Source organism: Neophocaena asiaeorientalis, unplaced genomic scaffold, assembly GCF_003031525.2.
Source record: "Neophocaena asiaeorientalis asiaeorientalis breed wild unplaced genomic scaffold, Neophocaena_asiaeorientalis_V1.1 scaffold30, whole genome shotgun sequence".
Lineage (NCBI taxonomy): Eukaryota > Metazoa > Chordata > Mammalia > Artiodactyla > Phocoenidae > Neophocaena > Neophocaena asiaeorientalis.
In genome coordinates, this window is record NW_020174923.1 from 17,583,494 (window position 1) to 17,603,414 (window position 19,921).

The 19,921-nt window shown below is 36.9% G+C and overlaps 1 protein-coding gene across 3 annotated transcripts in view; it reads left to right on the forward strand.

The window, feature by feature from the left end:
* GPATCH8 (G-patch domain containing 8) overlaps positions 1-19,921 on the forward strand; it is a 97,738-nt gene that overhangs the window by 34,213 nt on the left and 43,604 nt on the right. The window contains exon 2 of one of the 3 annotated variants that reach the window (XM_024760664.1): positions 18,677-18,721. The exons of the other annotated variants lie outside the window; for them this stretch is intronic. The gene's annotated coding sequence lies outside the window, so the exon portion shown is untranslated. The remainder of the gene's footprint in view (positions 1-18,676; positions 18,722-19,921) is intronic. 3 annotated transcript variants of the gene reach the window in all.

Sequence of the window (19,921 nt, forward strand, 5' to 3'; positions counted from 1 at the left end):
TGAAGACTGGCCCCCACTTGCCGCAACTGGAGAAAGCCCTCGCACAGAAACAAAGACCCAACACAGCAAAAATAAATAAATTAATAAACTCCTACCGCCAACATCTAAAAAAAAAAAAAAAAAAGAAAGGTGAGGTAAATGGATACTCACCTATTTTTGGGTGATGGAAAATTATTATTATTGCTTCATTTTAAGAACACTTCTGAATTTGGTTCTCTTTAAACTTTGAGCTCCTTGAAAAGAGAAATTAGGTTTTATCCATATTTCACCTTCATCTCTATGGTGATAGGAATATAATAAGCACTCAGTAACTCATAAATCCGTTATTTATTTAAAATAACAGGGAAATTTGAAGCCCATCTTTTTTTTTCTTTTTAATTGTGGCAAAACCCACATAACATAAAATTGCCATCTTAACCATTTTTAAGTGTACAGTTCAGTAGTGTTTACTAAATTCACATTGTTGTGCAAAAGCCCATCTACCTTGAACAGCTAGTACAGTCTTTACCCTTCAAAAAGAATGGAACCTTATTTATTGCCAGTATTAAGGGGTGACTTTAATTGTCTTGTAAATGGCTCTTTTATTTTTTAGTGTCACATTCAACGTTGTGCAGGTATTGTGCTGGTTTCTCTTACATAGCTCTTTCTGTAATACCCACATGATTTGATCTAGAATACAGCCACCTTTATGGTATATTGAGGTAATTCATGACGATTTTTTTCATTGTACCAAACCTTTTCTATAAATAACCACTGAAGAAAGCCCTGTTGCTCCACTGAAAATCATGCCTCCTTACTATTGTATAGACCAGTCACTGCAAATAATTTCTAGGCTCATGGCTTTGTAAGTTCTTTGCATTTACTCATTTATTGTCAACCTTTAGTTCCTTTTATTTGATTTTAAGGCTCTAACATTTTTAACATGCAACCATCCACTAAATTTAAACCTGATCTTTTTAGGATTTTTTTGTTAACGTTTAAAAATTATTTCAACCCATGCAAGATTTTCACAAAGGGTGCCAGTCCCTGGGGCTACAGTGTATATAGCTTGTCACTGGATAGGTTGGAGAATAGGGCATGCTAACTCTGAAGCAAAATTATCTGTGGTACGATAGAAAATTAAACTTTGTAAAGTGGGTTTAATTTTGTACTTGAATTTCCCTTATTATTCACCTTTTGTTCTCCCCTAGTATTTATTAAAATATTTCAAAAGTTAAGAAAAAATAGGAACTTGTGTGTGTGTCAGGTAAGTGATTATTAGTGTTAAAAAAATAAAAGACCTGTAGAAAAGATATGTTGACAAGATGTCTGAAGGAAACAACATAAAGAAAGGCCTGGGCTTCCCTGGTGATGCAGTGGTTGAGAGTCCACCTGCCGATGCAGGGGACACAGGTTCGTGCCCCGGTCTGGGAAGATCCCACGTGCCGCGGAGCGGCTGGGCCCGTGAGCCATGGCCGCTGAGTCTGTGCGTCCGGAGCCTGTGCTCCGCAACAGGAGAGGCCACAAGAGTGAGAGGCCTGCGTACCGCAAAAAAAAAAAAAAAAAAAGGCCTGTTGATGAGAAATGTTATGGACAGTTTTTTATTATAGAGGCAGAGGATGTGTTTAATTTGGAATAAAGCAACAGCAAATGATAGTTGTATTTTGTGGCTGTTGAGCTGGATTTGGTTCTTGAAATTGTTTTGTAACCTTCCGGCAGCTTTGAAATGGAATGGAATGTAGCTCAGAATCTTTATTTTGCCATGAAATAGGTAAGTAGGTGTAGCCCAGAAGTGGTGCCTGAACTTCCTTTGTTATATTGTCTAAGCCGTTTGCTGATTTGGCTGATTTTTTGGTCACAAAGAAAAGTTCAGCACCTGAGAAAAATGAATGAGGTGTGGTATTATTTCATATTTCACGCTGTCTAGAGGGTTCAGTCAGTAACAGACAACCAACATTTACTGAGCTAATAATGTATTCTAGTTATACCAGTTGTAAATAGCATAAGCCATGGGCAAAGTAGATAAGACATCGTTCTTGCTCTTCAGGCTTATTTTCCAGTCCCCCAAGTCTTGCTTTTTAAACTTACTGTATACCTTTGAAGGTTTTTTAAAGCCAGGGGCCATGTTTTATATTTTTTAGTATGTGATCAATTGAATATTTAATTGACAAATTGCTTCAAGTTCCTTGAGAGTAGGGATTCTCTTTTATTTTTGTTTAAAAGTACTTGGTGTAGGGTATGAGGCAGTGTGAGCAGCATTTGGAAACGTAAGATTTCGGTTAGAGTTTGGCTTTGCCACTTACTTTAAGGGACAAGTTGCCATAACTGAATTATTTTTCTCAGCAATAAATGGGGATTAAAATCTCTGCCTCTGTTCTCACAGAGTGATTATGAGGATAAAGTAAATTAACGTTAAGTGAAGTCACTTTATACAAACTGTAAAACACTATATAAATGCTACTTGTTATTAACACCTCTGATGTATAGTGTATATTTAGATATTTTAACTGAATTTGAGATAATCCGTCTTTAGGTCTTCATCAAAAACCTAAATATAATAAAAATCAGAAATAGAGAAGCCTCTGTCTTGCTACTCTCTATTTCCCAGAATTTGTAACAGTAGTAGTTTAATATGATAAGCTAGATATCTGACTCCCAGATCTGTGCTTTTAATGCTGTATATGTTGTAGGGTCCTGAGCCCCTAATATTGGTGTTTGTTTCAGTAATTCTGAGCTCTTAGTTAGAACATCTAAAAGAGCCTCAGTCACTGAGCAATGGTGTTGTGACAACTGTATAGCAACCCAGAAAAAAGAAATTGGATCCCCACTGTCATACCTTACCCCAAAATATATTCCAGATGAATAAAATATTTAAATGTAAAAGATGAAATCATGAAGATGAACAATGGGGTAATTATTATTTTAAAAATAATCTTAGGGCTTCCCTGGTGGCGCAGTGGTTGAGAGTCCACCTGCCGATGCAGGGGACATGGGTTCGTGCCCCGGTGCGGGAAGATCCCACATGCCGCAGAGCGGCTAGGCCCGTGAACCATGGCCACTGAGCCTGCGTATCCGGAGCCTGTGCTCTGCAACGGGAGAGGCCACAACAGTGAGAGGCCCGCATACCGCAAAAAAAAAAAAAAAAAATCTTAGAATGAGGAAAACTTTTCTAACTTTAACTCCAAACCCAGAAGACATTTAAAAAAAGGATAAATTTGACTGTATTTCATCATAAATAAGGTAAAAAACCAGAACAACAAGAAAAAAACAAACTGGGGGAAGTATCTGTAATATTTAATTACAGACAAAGGACAGATTTCCTTATATATTTATCATCAGTTTGTAAAAGACTTATAACCTAAATAGAAAGGGAGAAACGATATGAGCACTGTTTACAGAAAAGTAATGCAAATGACCTTTAGGTGTTTGAAAATATTCTCAATCCTTTTCATATTAGAGATAATGCATATTAAACTATGAGATACCATTTTTCACTTGTTGGCTTGGATAAGGCTTAAAAAAAAGAGTAGCCTGGTCAGATTTTGGAGAAAAGGTTCTTACATTATAGCCAGTGAAACTATAAACTGATAAAACCACTGTGGAAAACAATTTGAATTACTTAAAGATTAAAATACATGTATCCTTAGATCCAATTAAAGATTAAAATACATGTATCCTTAGATCCAGTAATTCTGTTTCTATCTATCTTTAACTTATTCATGAAATGCACAAAATAATGTATGATTGAAGTTATTCATTATATCACTGTGATAGATTAGAAATAGTCTACCATATTTCCTTGATTCTAAGACCGTTTTTCATATTTTAATAAAGATAAAATCAGATACACCTTATTAATTTTTTTTTTTTGCTGTACGCGGGCCTCTCACTGTTGTGGCCTCTCCCGTTGCAGAGCACAGGCTCTGGACGCGCAGGCTCAGCGGCCATGGCTCACGGGCCTAGCCGCTCCGCGGCATGTGGGATCTTCCCAGACCGGGGTACGAACCCGTGTACCCTGCATCAGCAGGTGGACTCTCAACCACTGTGCCACCAGGGAAGCCCCAGATACACCTTATTAATGGCATTATAGTTACAATTGGCAGCTTTTTAAATTTCTTTCTTAGTGGCACATAAAACTGTTTTACAGTTAATGGCATTTAAATTTTGAAAATTATTTTTGGCTGCATTGGGTCTTCACTGCTGCGCGCAGGCTTTCTCTAGTTGTGGCGAGTGGGTGCTATTCTTTGTTGCGGTGCGCGGGCTTCTCACCGCGGTGGCTTCTCTTGTTGCGGAGCATGGGCTCTAGGCACATGGGCTTCAGTAGTTGTGGTGCGTGGGCTCAGTAGTTGTGGCTCGTGGGCTCTAGAGCACAGGTTCAGTAGTTGTGGCACACGGGCCCAGTTGCTTAGCGGCATGTGGGATCTTCCCAGACCAGGGCTCGAACCCATGTCCCCTGCACTGGTAGGTGGATTCTTAACCACTGTGCCACCAGGGGAGCCCTAATGGCATTTTAGATTTGAAGAAATAGGATACTAAAATGGGTAAAGGGAAACCATGCAGCTTTAAAAGGATTGAGTTAGTTTCGTATGTACTCAATATGTATAGAACAATTTCCAAGATACATTAAGTAAAGAAGCAAGGTGCAGAATAGTGTGTATTATAGTAAACTACCACTTGTGTTAAATGATATATATCATATACATGTATACGTGGGCAGATAGATATATACCTACTGCTTAAAAATCACTATTTTGTTCCTGAAAATCAGACCTTCTGTATGAAAACCCTACTTGGGAACCTATTTACCATTATTTTAAATGGCTTACACATCAACCCAATCCCTAACCAATTTCTAAAACATAGCTGGCTGTTTATGAATTTTTTTAAAAATTAAGGTATAAAATACTTAAACATTTCTTCCTGATTACCAGATAATTACTATGGTTGTTAACAGTTGCTTTCTATGTAGTAACATGTCCATACCTTTTGTTGATACTTAAGCAGCTTTCCCGAAGTCCTACAAGTTGTATGTGGATTTACTCCAGATTTCTCACTTGTCTTTTCCTTAAAATGTTGAATTAGATTTTTGAGATTGAAAGATAAAAATTTTACAGTATGAAACCATTGGCTGGAAAATGTGTCAAGAAAGACGAACTGAAGCATTTCACTGTGAGATATTAAAAGGGTACATTCTGTGGGGTATGCCTATATATTTATTTTTTATTTGCTTGACTAGGCAGAAAAAAATCTTTGTTAAGGCAGACTGTGAAGGGAACGTGGGTTGCTTTTTACTGTATTTTAAAATTTGATATGATATACTTGTATTACTTTTAAAAATATAGAAAATAATTATTTTGAAAAAGACTTAGAATAGGCAGAATCAAAGCAGAGTAGAGTTGGTTTCTTTGGTTTTATGTACGTGTCCCTCCTCCCACTCTAGTTTCAGTTAGCGAACAAATGGTTAATGTAGTTGGGTAAACCCTGCATTAGTTAAGCCCCAACAATGCTTCTACTACATTTTTTGACTGAAGAAAAACTAGATTTGAATTCAATACAATAGAAATATGTGGTTACAATTTAGACTTTATTGTTAAATTAGAACGTTGATCTTTAAAACCTAACTTCCTAAGAAAAGTCATTCTTTGGCTGAGGAGAAAACAGCTTTCCTTTAATATTTTGATGACATAGATAAATTTTCTGGATAGGATCTTTGTAAAAGCTGAGTTGTCCTTCTACCTTAGTTTCCCTTTGAAATTTGTTTTTCTTTGGGAAAAGGAAATAGCACCTAACTCAGTAGTATTATGTGCCAAATCTAGAATCTAAATGTTCTGCATGTCCTACTTAATGAAATACATATTACTATGCTCATTTTATAACTGAAGTTTTGGAAAGGTCATACAACTACTGAGTCTCTGCCATTCGAATATAAGCCTAACTTTGAAATCACTGTTTCTGTTGGGTTTGCCAAAAGGTTTGTTCATTTCTTTCCGTAAGATGGCTCTAGTAGTGCTTAGTTGTCTTTAACCTCATTTGAAACAGTTTTGTTAGATTGTATTGTGACAGCTGTCATATCAGCGTGCGTTTAAAAAAAACTTATCAAAATTGGTGAATGTTTGTGTAGCCATTTTAATATTGAAGATGGGAAAAAAAGCAACATTTTTGGCATATTATGCTTTATTATTTCAAGAAAAGTAGAAATGCAACTGAAACACAAAAAAAGATCTGTGCAGTGTATGGAGAAGGTGCTGTGACTGATCAAACGTGTCAGAAGTGGTTTGTGAAGTTTCGTGCTGGAGATTTCTCGCTGGACGCTGCTCCATGGTTGGGTAGACCAGTTGAAGTTGATATCAATCAAATCGAGACATTAATTGAGAACAATCAACATTATACCATGCTGGAGATAGCCAACATACTCAAAATATCCACATCAAGCATTGAAAATCATTTGCAGCAGCTTGGTTATGTTAATAGCTTTGATGTTTGGGTTCCACATAAGTTAAGCAAAAAAAACGTTATTGACCATATTTCCACATACGATTCTCCACTGAAACGTAACGAAAATGTACCGTTTTTAAAACAAACTGTGACAGGCGATGAAAAGTGGCTGTACAATAATGTGGGATGGAAGAGATTGTGGGGCAAGGGAAATGAACCACCACGAACCACACCAAAGGCCGGTCTTCATCCAGAGAAGGTGATGTTGTGTATATGGTGGGATTGGAAGGGAGTCCTCTATTATGAGCTCTTTCTGCAAAACCACACAATTAATTCCAGCAACTACTGCTCCCAGTTAAACCAACTGAAAGCAGCACTCAACGAAAAGTGTCCAGCATTGGTCAACAGAAAACTCATAATCTTCCATCAGGATAACACAAGACCACGTGTTTCTTTCATGACCAGGCAAAAACTGTTACAGCTTGGCTGGGAAGTTCTGATTCATCTGCCTTATTCACCAGACATTGCACCTTCGGATTTCCATTTATTTTGGTCTTTACAAAATTCTCTTAATGGAAAAAATTTGATTTCCCTGGAAAACTGTAAAAGACACCTGGAACAGTTCTTTGCTCAAAAAGATAAAACATTTTGGGAAGGGTTTCCCTGGTGGTGCAGTGGTTGGGAATCCGCCTGCCTGTGCGGGGGACATGGGTTCGGGCCCTGGTCTGGGGAGATCCCACGTGCTGTGGAGCGGCTTGGGCCTGTGCGCTGCAGCTACTGAGCCTGCGCTCTGGAGCCCGTGAGCCACAGCTACTGAGCCGCGTGCCACAACTGCTGAAGCCTGCAAGCCTAGAGCCCGTGCACCGCAACAAGGAGTGGCCCCCCGCTCGCCACAGCTAGAGAGAGCCTGTGTGCAGCAGTGGAGACCCAATGCAGCCAAAGATAAATAAAAAATTAATTAATTAAAAAAAAAGTTTTGGGAAGATGGAATTATGAAGTTGCCTGGGAAATGGCAGAAGGTAGCGGAACAGAAGGGTGAATACGTTGTTCAATATAGTTCTTGGTGAAAATGAAAAATTTGTCGTTTATTTTTACTTTAAAAGCCAAGGAACTTTTTGGCCAACCTAATACATTTATATCTTTTCCCTTCTCAGAAAAAGCTGATAGCTGAAAATAAGAGTAGGTTTGAGGGGGACAGCAGACATGTAGTTCCCCCAAATCAAAAGAGTATGGATTGTCAGAAAGGCTTAGTTATACTTGTTGCTGGTCTAGCTGAAGGAACCTGTAGCTATAATGGCCTCTGTTCCCTGCTAATTAAATGAGCTATGCAGTCTTTATACATTGCCAAAGGTAAGCATAATTTTAATAATTCATGTATCAAATTTAGTAAGATACAGATTCTATACAACCTCTGACTATCTTAATGGAATTTAGTTAATATAAACAAAAGAGATGAACCCAGTTAGTAAACAAAATTCGTCAGAATTGTCAGTCTGTAGTAAGAAGTCTAGGTTTTAGGGCTAGACTAGAAAGGAAAAGGGATTGGGGGAATGGAGAAGGGGAAATGGTGAATTCAGATGCCATATAGACTACTTGTTTCTCAGCATAGGGATCGTCACATTTAAAGACAGACATTAACGGGCTTCCCTGGTGGCGCAGTGGTTGAGAGTCCGCCTGCCGATGCAGTGGACAGGGGTTCGTGCCCCGGTCCGGGAAGATCCCATATGCCGCGGAGCGGCTGGGCCCGTGAGCCATGGCCGCTGAGCCTGCGTGTCCGGAGCCTGCGCGTCCGGAGCCTGTGCTCTGCAATGGGAGAGGCCACAACAGTGAGAGGCCCACATACTGCAAAAAAAAAAAAAAAGACAGACATTAACTATATGTTAAGACGTTATTTAATCAGAAGACATTAAATATATGTTAAGTTCACAGCAAAATAACCAGAAAGGAAGTAGCAAATTTTACTAATGAAGATTTAGAACAGATAAGTATAAAAGGCTATTTTATTGTTCTAGTACTTTTTTTCTAAGAAAAGGGTGAACTAGTTATAGAAGCAGTTTGCACATTATCAAGGTAGATTACTTTAAAAGAGGCAATCGCTGGTGAAGAATTAAATGGAATTAGTTGCACTTTTATTAAATACTATGTTCAAGAGACCATAATAAAGAATATACATGACATTATAAGATACCGCCCTTACTCTCATAGAGTTTGCCATTTATTTTAGGAGATAAGTGGAAGAAAGCTGAAGAATAAATTCTGTAAGGGTGAATGACTAGGGAAGACTTCGCAATGAAGTCTTGAGGAGGGAGGAATAGGTATTACGGAAGAAAGGAGATAACTGATGTGTACAAAGTGATTACAGTTGGCAAAGAGTAGGCCTAGCTGGCTGGAGCAGAGAATGCCCGTAGGGCAGTGCATTTCATACATTTTAAAAGCAGAAGAACCTCTCAAATTACATATTTTTTAAATGTCGAACCTTAATGTATAAAAGAGAGGGTGGAAAAAATCCACAATTGTTTGTTTGAAGCAGGGTTCTAGGTCTCCAGGAGCAGTCTGAAAACCATAACTAGAAGGCAGTAATGGGAAATTGGTTCAAATAGGCACAAATCTAATATTACTGACTATTTATGTCCTAGGCACTTAACAGATATCTCATTTAATTCTTAAAGCAAGTCTATGAGATAATTATTGTTAATCCCATTTTGCAGAGGAAGAAACTGAGGCTTAGAGACAAATTGCTCAAGAATAAGCTACCAGTAAATGACAGTATCAAAATACAAACCTTGGTCTTTCTGACTCCAAAACCCATGCTCCTAACTACCACACTGAATGTGGAGGGCTTTAATGCTGCTCCAATTTGGAACTTTATTTTGTAAGCCAAAGGCAGTTTTTGATTAGAAGAGAGGTATAGAGTTTTATAGCAAGAAGAAATATTAAAGCTAATTTAATCTGAAATTCATTTTACAGATGAAGAAATTTAGGTTTAGGGTTCCAAAGTGCTGAAACCCAGTCCCCAATTCTCTGATTTGTGATCTGTTGTTCTTTCCATTATAGCAATGAGGACATTGGTGGTAGAAGTTAAATACTGGTGTAGCCAAAGTATGTCTGAAGATGAAGATGTAAAACTATTTAGAAAGCTGTCTAGGTATGAGTTGATAAGGGCATAGAATAGAGTGATAGCAATGGAACTGGAAAGGAAAGTATAGTTATGAAGGATGATAAATCAACTACGAAGCATAAAGTACAGTCAATTCATGCATGTGTCTTACTAGCAAGCCTTTGTTCACTGGGTTTAGTATTAATCTTTATAATAGCTAGCATTTATTGTTTACAGAGTGCTTGCACATGTATAATCTAATTTAAATCCTCTCTGCGGTAGGTATTCCTGCTTTACAGACGAGGAAAGGGACATTCTAAGGAATACTTTGCCCAGGATCTTACAGCATAAGTGGTAGAATCATGTTGCCAAAACCTATGCTTTTAATCAGTATGCTATCTATAATGTACTTCAGTGCTGTGCGGTGGGTTACTTCTGTCTCCTGGAGAAATGTGATGGTGGTGAGAAATAAAGTACTGCAGAATTAAAATATACAATAGTTATTCTGGCTGCAAAAATTGGAGATAGCTTTGAATGTGATATTTTTTCTTAGGGCACTTGAAGTGGTCTTATATGTTTATGATAAATATAAATTTGTATAAATTCGCTAGAAACTTGAGACTAGGTTGAGTGGTAAGAACTTTGGCCACATTTTTAAGGATAGTTGGTAATTGATCTCCAGGGGAAAAGAAAATACTGTAATTTCTGTCTCATACTATAATTTCCTCGTTTATTTCTTCTTACACTTTATATTTCTCTCCTGTGGCATTTTATATATTCTACCTTGTATAATTTGTGTTTATGTGTCTCTTAACTCTCATTAGACTATAAACTCCTAAATGATAATAATTGCTAGGCATTTATGTGTTCTCTGTTGCTTTTCATGTTTTTTATTCTGCACACAGTTATTGAATCCTTAGAATGTGCAGATCTGTAGTAAGTCTTAAAGAGTTGAAGAATGAGTAAGATAGAGCCTCTGCCCTCCAGAGGCTCATGTCTAATATAGACACAAATGTAACAAATAAATGTAATGCAATGCAGTATAATATCATAATCGTGAAGTTAAAGGTACAGTGGGGGCTTAATAGAGAATTGAACAACCTAACTTAGAATTTCAACTGATTTCTTGAATGATTTAACAAGTGAAAAATCTCATATTGTGCGAATAAGGAAGCAAACAACTATATCAATATTTGCCCAACTATACTTGTTAGTTGATACATGGAATCTCCACATTCTTCCATAAGAAACACTGGTATTTAAAAGTAGGATCAAATGTAAACATGATAAGAACACAAAGTTAAAAGTATGTTTTGTGAGAAATATATTTTAATAAAGAAAAAAGCTAAAAATTGTTTATTAAAAATGGCTACCAAAGTTTGAAGTAATGGGATTGTACATTTAGAAAAGGGAACAAAATAATATTATCTTTCATTTATAAATGTGGTTTATTAGTTTTAAATTCAGTCTTTTCTATCTCTCTGAGTCTTTCCAAACCTGTGAAGTAGATAGCTACCAATTGAGAGTTACAGAGAAAATCTAGCGGGAGCTCAGAAAGAACAAAGGACAGTCTCAGGAGTAGGAATTGCAAACTGTGGTGCCTGTTGGGGCCAGGTGGTAACATACACAATTGAAGCCCACTGAGTGTGAGACAGTAGGAAGTAGTGTGAGTTGTGCCATGTCTAGAGAGGAATAACTGCCACTCAGCTAGCTCATGCTCATTGTTACCATGTAAGAATATAGTCTCAGGTATTGCCAGACGTGAATTTTTTAAAAAAGAAACCAGAAATCCAGATATTTTGGTGACATTTACTAGTTGATAAACGTTGGCTCAAAGTTTAAAATCTGAGATAAACAAAACATGTTCAAGGCCCATGTTTGATCCACAGGTTACCACTTTATGACCTCATTTGAAATTTGACCTGGGTTTAAATTAAAGCTCTGCAACTAGTAAGTGGTGTGACCTTGTTATAACCTCAATATACCCAAATTTTTAAAAGATTTGGGAGTTGTTTGGGGAAATTAAACATGATGGTATATAAGTTTTATACCTGTATCCTATCTCATTTTCCTCTCTAATACATGGAGCGGAGATAATGCCACTTAATAGATTGAGAAACATAAGTGTTTATCCATGGTCAAACTGCTGAGGATAGTAGCTATGTTTGTAAGTCTTCTGACCTCTACACCAGTACTTTTTCCATTAGACTTATGATTCTCAAGCGTTAGTGTGTAGCAGAATCACCTTGGGTGCTTGTTAAAAATGTAGATTCCTAGGACTTCCCTGGTGGCGCAGTGGTTAAGAATCCGCCTGCCAGTGCAGGGGACATGGGTTCGATCCCTGGTCCCAGAAGATCCCACATGCTGTGGAGCAGCGAAGCCCATGTGCCGTAACTACTGAACCTGCGCTCTAGAGCCCGCAAGCCACAACTACTGAGCCTGCGTGCCCTAGAGTCTGCATTCCACAGCTACTGAGCCCATGTGCTGCAGCTACTGAGCCCATGTGCTGCAACTACTGAAGCCTGTGAGCCTAGAGCCCATGCTCCGCAACAAGAGAAGCCATCGCAAGTGAGAAGCCTGCGCACTGCAATGAGGAATAGCACCCGCTTGCTGCAACTAGAGAAAGCCTGCGTGCAGCAACGAAGACCCAACGCAGCACCCCCCCGCCAAAAAATATATGTATATATATATTTTTGTAAATGTGGATTCCCAGCCAGCACAACTCAGCAGGTCTGGGGTGGGGTTCAGGAAGTAACATTTTAAACAAGCTCCCTAAATAATTTGCTTTGGACCATACGAATAAAATAAGCTTCTAAGAATGTTACCTTGACTGTAGTAAGTAGGGTAGACAGTTGGTTCTTTTGCTCATACAAAATATATTAATTTTTAGTCTGAATTAGTATAATGCTATTTATTTTTCTTATAGTCTTATCTTAGCCTGATTTGCACTGTTTCCTACATTATTACTTATGGACTTCTTGCCCTAGGTTAATTTGCATGATCAAAATGAAATTGGTTTGTGTGGAAACTGGTTTCTTACTTTGGCAAGAAAGTGGAGTGTCCAAGAAACTTAAAATTAGAAATACAGAGTATAGAGTGACAGTGATTTCATTGTAATTAGAGTAGTCCAATAAGGTGGAAATAGTTGAAAATATAAACTTTCACTAGTTAAACCAATATTTGATAAGTAGGAACTAAGAGGAGACAAAAATGCCCTCAAAGTTGTATGGAATCATAGACTTCAGAACTGGAAAAGAAAATTTCTCTGGATGACCTAGGATCTCTGAGCTTTTTAGCAGAGACTTCAGAGGAAATAAGGAGGATTTTTGAGTAATTTCAATCTGCTTGACTTTCTGAATTTACTCCTACATTCCACGTGGACTTCATCTGTTACAAATTTGACATACTATGGATTAATAAGTTGCTGTTCAGTACACTTACATAGGTGCTATTGTCTTCCTTCAGATGACAGTAATAGTAAAATAGTAAGCATTTTAATTTATTCTGTTTTGCTTAGGCTTAATTAATTTTCTTAGACAATTTGTACTATATGTTTAATTTGGAGAAGGTCTTGCTAAAGTATGCTTCATTCTTTTGGCTTGGATTTAACATTTGTATAACCTTGCTTTTCAAACTCAGTAGTCACTCTTTTGTTAATGGAATGATAACATGGGAAGGATTTGAGGGTAATACTTTGGTAATAATTTTCTCCATCTGTAAATAGGGTTGTTTCATTATCACCAAATTGTAGGTAGAACATTAAAATTTATCACAGTTTCTTAGAGTGTCTTTAATTTTAAGGTACTTATTGCCAGTTTTGGAAATGAAAGAACAAACTGATTTTTAAATTTTCTGAGGCCTTAAGAAGATGACAGTGTTAAGAGTTCAACAGCATCCTGTATAGTGATTTATAGTGAAACGTTAGGGTTTACAAAGCATCTTCTGTTTGTTGTTTCTTTTGATCTACATGCCAGTCCTGAAAGTGAGGATAATATCTCCATTTTGCAGGAGAGGCTGCTGAGACTCATGTGCTGATTGTCAAAAGTCACACAAGTGTTTAGAAATTCTCTTATTGGAGAACTGAGTTTTTGTAGCCAGCGTTTTTAGGGGCTACCTAGGAAAATATAGAAAGAAAATAATTAAAGATGAGTTGAGGAGGGGGTTGATGTGTAGAGTAAAGGAAGAACAATCTAAATGAAGCTGGAAGGTCTTTTGGGGTTATAGAGTGATCCTGGAATATTAAGAAATTCTCAGTGTAGTTAATGGAAGTACTTAACCAATAGTAAGAGGATACAGCTCTAAGAACGCATTGGATTGTTGGATTATTACAATACCATAGGACTGGCTACTATCTGCATAACTCCCCCAAATATTTTCTACTCTTCAAACTTAAGAATTGAAGTGAACCTTAGAGACCATTAAGTCTGTCTAACTCCTTAAGCATTTGGTGCCTGCTTCTTCTTGTCTGCTAATGAGTGATGATAGGTAAAAGAAATTGAACAAGGTTGTAATGAATAGTAATGCAAAACTCAACTATTTCTTTATATTAGCGTATATATTTTTTGAGATATGGAGACCTGTATAATATAGCATATATCTTCTGTTTGATAAAATAATTCCTTGATTACAAGACAGTTAAATCATCAGTATCTTGTGGCATGAAGCAGAAAGCACTGCGATGACTAAATATTTATTTATACCTGAACAAGGTGAGACCCACTATGAACATGTTCATTCTCTTGAGTCAACAAATGCTTTTTAATTTGTTATATCAAATTATGTCCCAGATACTGTATCAGTTATTCAGGATATAAACATAAGTAAAACTCAGGGCACAAAAGTGTTCCCCATTTTTTAAAAACTAAGGACCTAAAATTGTTTTGTCTTCTCCCCCTATGCCTCATATTTTAGATTATTTTACCCTGAAATTTATTTACTAAATTGGTTTTCTCCTTTAAAAAATAAATTTATCTTACCAAATGGTTAGCGTGAAGCAGGCAGTGTTCAGTGAGTTGATGTGATTTAAGCTAAATTTTGAGTGAAAGTATGATTTTCTTTAGGTGCCTTTTTTTTTTTTTTTAATTTATGGTACCTCAGGCATTCCCTTTATTACCTCTCCTGAGGGCTTGAGTATCTCATGTCACCCCTGAATGAGATATCTTTTCCAGGCTTAACATTCTGATTCTAACACTTTATTTTAATTTATAATTTATTTTGCCCCTTTTCTGTCCCTGTTTATTAATATATTAGATTATATGATTAAAATTGAACTATTTTATCCTAGAAAGCAGCTCTGATACTTTGGGAAGATGGAAGGATCTTTTGGTCACAGTTAAACTTCTGTGCTTTTAGAAAAACACCTGTGTTTGAAAATCAAAATAACCTGGTTGTTGTATAGATCATTAAACAGGCTGTGACAAGAATATAGTTATTTTTTGTAGTGCTAGGAAATTTGGATTCTCTTTTGAGTAGGAAGCCTTTTAAAAAAAAAAAACAACCTTAGAAACTCTATAGGGAATAATTAATATGCTTGATGTTTCCTAAGGAAAAAATATCTAAATGATGCTGAAAGTAATCATTGTTCTTATGCTACTGAAGACTGTTATTTTCAGGAGAAATATGCAAAAGTGAAGCTTTGATTTGGAAATAAATGTACCACTTTTTACCCAGGAAGTATTTCTGAAAGTAGTATCTAATCTAATGTTTTAGTAAATGAAATTATATTTAAACACACTAACATAGCTTACTATAGAGTCTTATTCTGAATAGTTTTGCAAATCAGAGAATAGTCACCCTCCTAATTTTGTATTATTCTTGATTTTCACATATGTATTTGAGTTGCTTAAAGTATGAAATAGATTTAAAGATGTCAGGTGAGGTTCTTGGCTTTTATTAGTTGAGTGGCCTTTTGGAAGTAGATTTTGTGACTTTCTGATGGCTTTTTTTTTTTTAATTTTTATTGAAGTATAGTTGCTTTACAATGTTGTGTTATTTTTGATGGCATTTATATTTACTTCTGCTTTATTGGGGTCAGTCTTTAAAAACAGTTTTAGACATCTTTAAAAGACATTAGACATTTAAAAACTTTTTGAACCATATGTGCATTGGCTCCACAAGTGTTCATCCCGCCACCCACCCCCCCATGCCAGAAGTTTATATTGGTAAGATTATTTTGCCTAATTACAGGTAATTCATGGGGTGTGGGACTTTATTTCAATCACTGCCATATGCCCAAAGCCTCCCAAGAGTACTTGGTATATAGTAGCAACTCAGTAAGTGTTGTTGAGTGAATCTCAGTAAAGGAAAAGGCAGCTGAGGTAAATTGGGTGTTCTTACCTCTGTTGATATCCAACTAGTGTTTTAATCACTTCAGAAGCTTCTTCATTTCTAATTTATTTCTGTGGAGAAGTCACGTGTCTTCTGTTTCTGAAGTGTGCTGATTACCAGATTATGGTTGTCCTTTAATATTTTCTTCCCAGTTGTTCTATTCCTGGAGTTAGTTTGTTTAAAAATAGTGTTTATGGGCCTTCCCTGGTGGTCCAGTAGTTAAGACTTCACCTTCCACTGCACAGGGTGCGGGTTCTATCCCTGGTGGGGGAGCTAAGATCCCACATGCCTCACGGCCAAAAAACATAAAACAGAAGCAATATTGTAACAAATTCAATAAAGACTTTAAAAATGGTCCACATCAAAAAAAAAAATTTTTTTTTTAATTTAAAAATAGGGCTTCCCTGGTGGCAGTGGTTGAGAGTCTGCCTGCCAATGCAGGGGACACGGGTTTGAGCCCTGGTCTGGGAAGATCCCACATGCCACAGAGCAGCAGGGCCCATGAGCCACAACTACTGAGCCTGCGCATCTGGAGCCTGTGCCCCGCAACAGGAGAGGCCGCGACGGTGAAAGGCCCGCGCACTGCGATGAAGAGTGGCCCCTGCTTGCCGCAACTAGAGAAAGCCCTCACACAGAAACGAAGACCCAACACAGCCAAAAATAAATAAAAAAATAGTGTTTGTAGAAAAAAAAATTATTTCTTCACAGTCCAGTTCTTTGGGCCAGTTTTGTAGATTGGTATATCCGTAAGTGTTTCAAAATCAAAACTGATTAATGTGAGGGATTATTCTCAGAAACTGTGTGGCTATAAGCAATCAGTGGATTTTGGTATTTAGCTTTATTCTCTCTTCAGTTATGATAAGTCATAATACCATCACATTTTAGCAAGAGATGAGTATGTGAACATTTTAGCATGTTTGTCATTGTAGACGTAAGCCTACCTTCTAAAATATAGAATGTACAATACTGATTGGTTAATGAAACATCATTTAAAGTTTTTCCCATCTCTTTAAAAAATTTTTTTAAATTAATTAATTAATTGATTTTGGGGGGCTGTGTTGGGTCTTCATTGCTGTGCGCAGGCTTTCCCTAGTTGTTGAGAGCGGGGGCTACTCTTCGTTGCAGTGCACGGGCTTCTCATTGCAGTGGCTTCTCTTATTGCAGAGCACAGGCTCTAGGCACGTGGGCTTCAGTAGTTTAGTTGTGGCTCGCAGGCTCTAGAGCGCGCAGGCTCAGTAGCTGTGGTGCACAGGCTTGGTTGCTCTGTGGCATGTGGGATCTTCCCGGACCAGGGCTCGAACCCGTCTCCCCTGCGTTGGCAGGTGTATTAACCACTATGCCACCAGGGAAACCCTTAAAAAAGTTTTTTAATTGAGGTACGAATGACATACAATATTATTTTAGTTTCAGGTGTACAACATAATGATTCAATATTTGTATATAGATTTACAGTTTTGATTTAGAAAATATGAATATCAATTTTTTTCCCCGATCACATGAATACATTGGTATTGAAACATTCTAGATGTGGTATGTTTTCTTTCCTTTTTCCCCTCTTGTCCAGTTGGCTAGATCACAGTCATAGTATCTATATATAGATCTTTGGCTGAAGAGGACAGTTTCTTTTAAGGAAAGTAAGTGTTATGGTTGAAGTTGCCTCCTTTGAAATGAAGTAAACAACAAAATGTTCTTATTTTAATGGATTTTAAGAAATATTTGTCCCTGTTAAGAGAAACCAAGAAATAGGGAACCTGGATTTCATTCAATGTGTTTTAAAAAGAAGTTGAGTTTTCTAGAGAATATTATAATAGCAAACATTCTGTTGCTACCTACCCTTTGAAAAGTCATAACTATAGGTTGTTATTCAGATGTTCCACAGTGATGTGCTCTATGATAGGATTTATCATTGATCACAAATGAATAAATTAAGGGGATTTTCTTCTTTTTTTTAAATGCTGCAACCTCTTCCTGTATGTATTGTTCAGTGTCTTTTCCCAGTGAGATTTTTCCTTGGTCAGGAGCCTCTAATGAAAGAAATTACTATTTGGCCCAGGCAGTAATGTTGCCTTCAGATTGTTTTTAAAGCCAGACTGTTTGTTTTCTGTGAGTTACCTCTGAGTGGACTAATTGTAAATGCGACAGCCCTTTTGATGCCACTTTCTCTGGAGTTACTGGTGTTCTTCAAAGCTTGGCTTTGTTGTGTGCAGAAAGAGAGATGTTGGCGAACTTGGGAAAACTTCATTAAAAGGAAACAAAAGTTCTAAGCTCCTTCAAGAGTTTTATTCGTTCATAACAGAACTCAAATGCACATAAGTTTTCCAAGCACTGAAGATCTAAGGTTATTTTCCAGACCTTTTACTTATTATATATTTTCAATAAGGTCTTGATGAACCCCTCCACCCCCCAAATCCTCTTAGCGTTCTTTTAGTGTAGCAGATGACTTGATGATCACTGTCCAGTTGATCTGTCTTTGCTGTTATTTCTTTAAGGAAAAAGTTCCACCTTGGGCCCTGAGTACTGATTTACCGGAATGAGTAGTTAAATAAGAGATCGGAAGGTAGAGCTAGTTTTTTCACTTTCTCTCACCTTCTCCCCTCCCCCTGCATTATTTTAGAGGAGGTTGTTCATGTTCTCAAGTAGCCGTACAAAAATCTCACACCCTGACGCAACCAGTATGAAAACAACCGTTGTAGCACAAAGTGTCCTTCCCGTGTCCCCAGCTGAAATTGGGGGAGGGACAAAGCCCAATTGTTACTTACCCCATCCTGTCTGCCTGCTAGAAGGCCTGTTTCCTACCCTAATGGTTTCTGCCTAACAAATGGTGTTTCTTTTTTACAGCATTATGATCCTGGACTTGTTGTGGTGATGGTAAACTTAGCAGTGGTAATTTTTTATTTTCAGACTGAATTACTCCTTTTGTCATCAGTGCACCAATATGTTAGGCTTAATTTCTCTGTTGTAGCCTTCATCCTTCTGCTTGGTCTTTTTCATTTTCCTTTCCTTTCCTTATGCAACTTGTCTGATCCTTGTTCATTAAAGGGTAATGTTAAGAAGGGATATATCTGTTTGTGTTAGAACTGCCAAAAAAAAAAAATCAGTTAAAACATTAAATTCTAATACTGTAAAAACTTGATTTCCCCACAATATAACGGGCACTAGCACTTGCTACTGCAATCTATAAATAAATTAAAACAAACTTTGACTGCCTTAGAAGGCAAAAGTACTAATGCAGAGTTTATAACAGGGGTTTACAGAGGTAATGAATTTATACCTAAATTTTCTTGATTCTTACAAAGCAAATTCTGACAAATAGAAAGTTATCAAATCAAAAGAAAAGTAAAATTACTTTGACATTTGTTTTCAATTCTTTCATTGGACCATTTCTTTTTACCAGTAAATCCCTGATTGAGACGTTATGAAAGTGATATTGCACCTAGGAAGTCATTTTTATAACCTGTCTTTAATTTGGTCCTTTTGCTAAAGATTGCAGTCACTGCTTATTTATTATACCATTGGGCATCAGGTAATAATGCATTTTTATTTTGTTTAACTGACAGTATTTGATAGTATCTAAAAGAAGGCTGTATTTTAGAACTTGGTTCTCTTTTCTGGCATGAGATGTTCTTTATTCAACATTTTTTTCACTGTTCCTAATTACCTTCTTATTGTTTACAAGCAATAATGGGATATTGGTGATAAGTAATTGAACTTCTGAATTTGTTTTTCATTACTTTTTGAAACACAAATTAATCCCACAAATACAGAGCAACTGGATACAAGTGGTTGCTGGTCACTTTGGAAACAGTTTCTTTTCTTTTTCCTCCTGGACTAATCCTAGTCATGATCATGGCTTTTATTGCTTTTTTTTTTTTTTCCAAATTTGTTTTTGGTAATATCTCAGATTTAGACTGACAAAACTCAACTTTTAGCCCAAAGGTATAATATATATGTGTGTATAACAAAAAAACAAAAATAAAAAAACAGTTGTTTACACCAGCCTGAGTGAAGTGATGAGGGAAGTAAACATTGTGTTTTTTCACTAAAGGTATACAACGGATAAGGTAAGTCCTCTTTTCAGTGGGC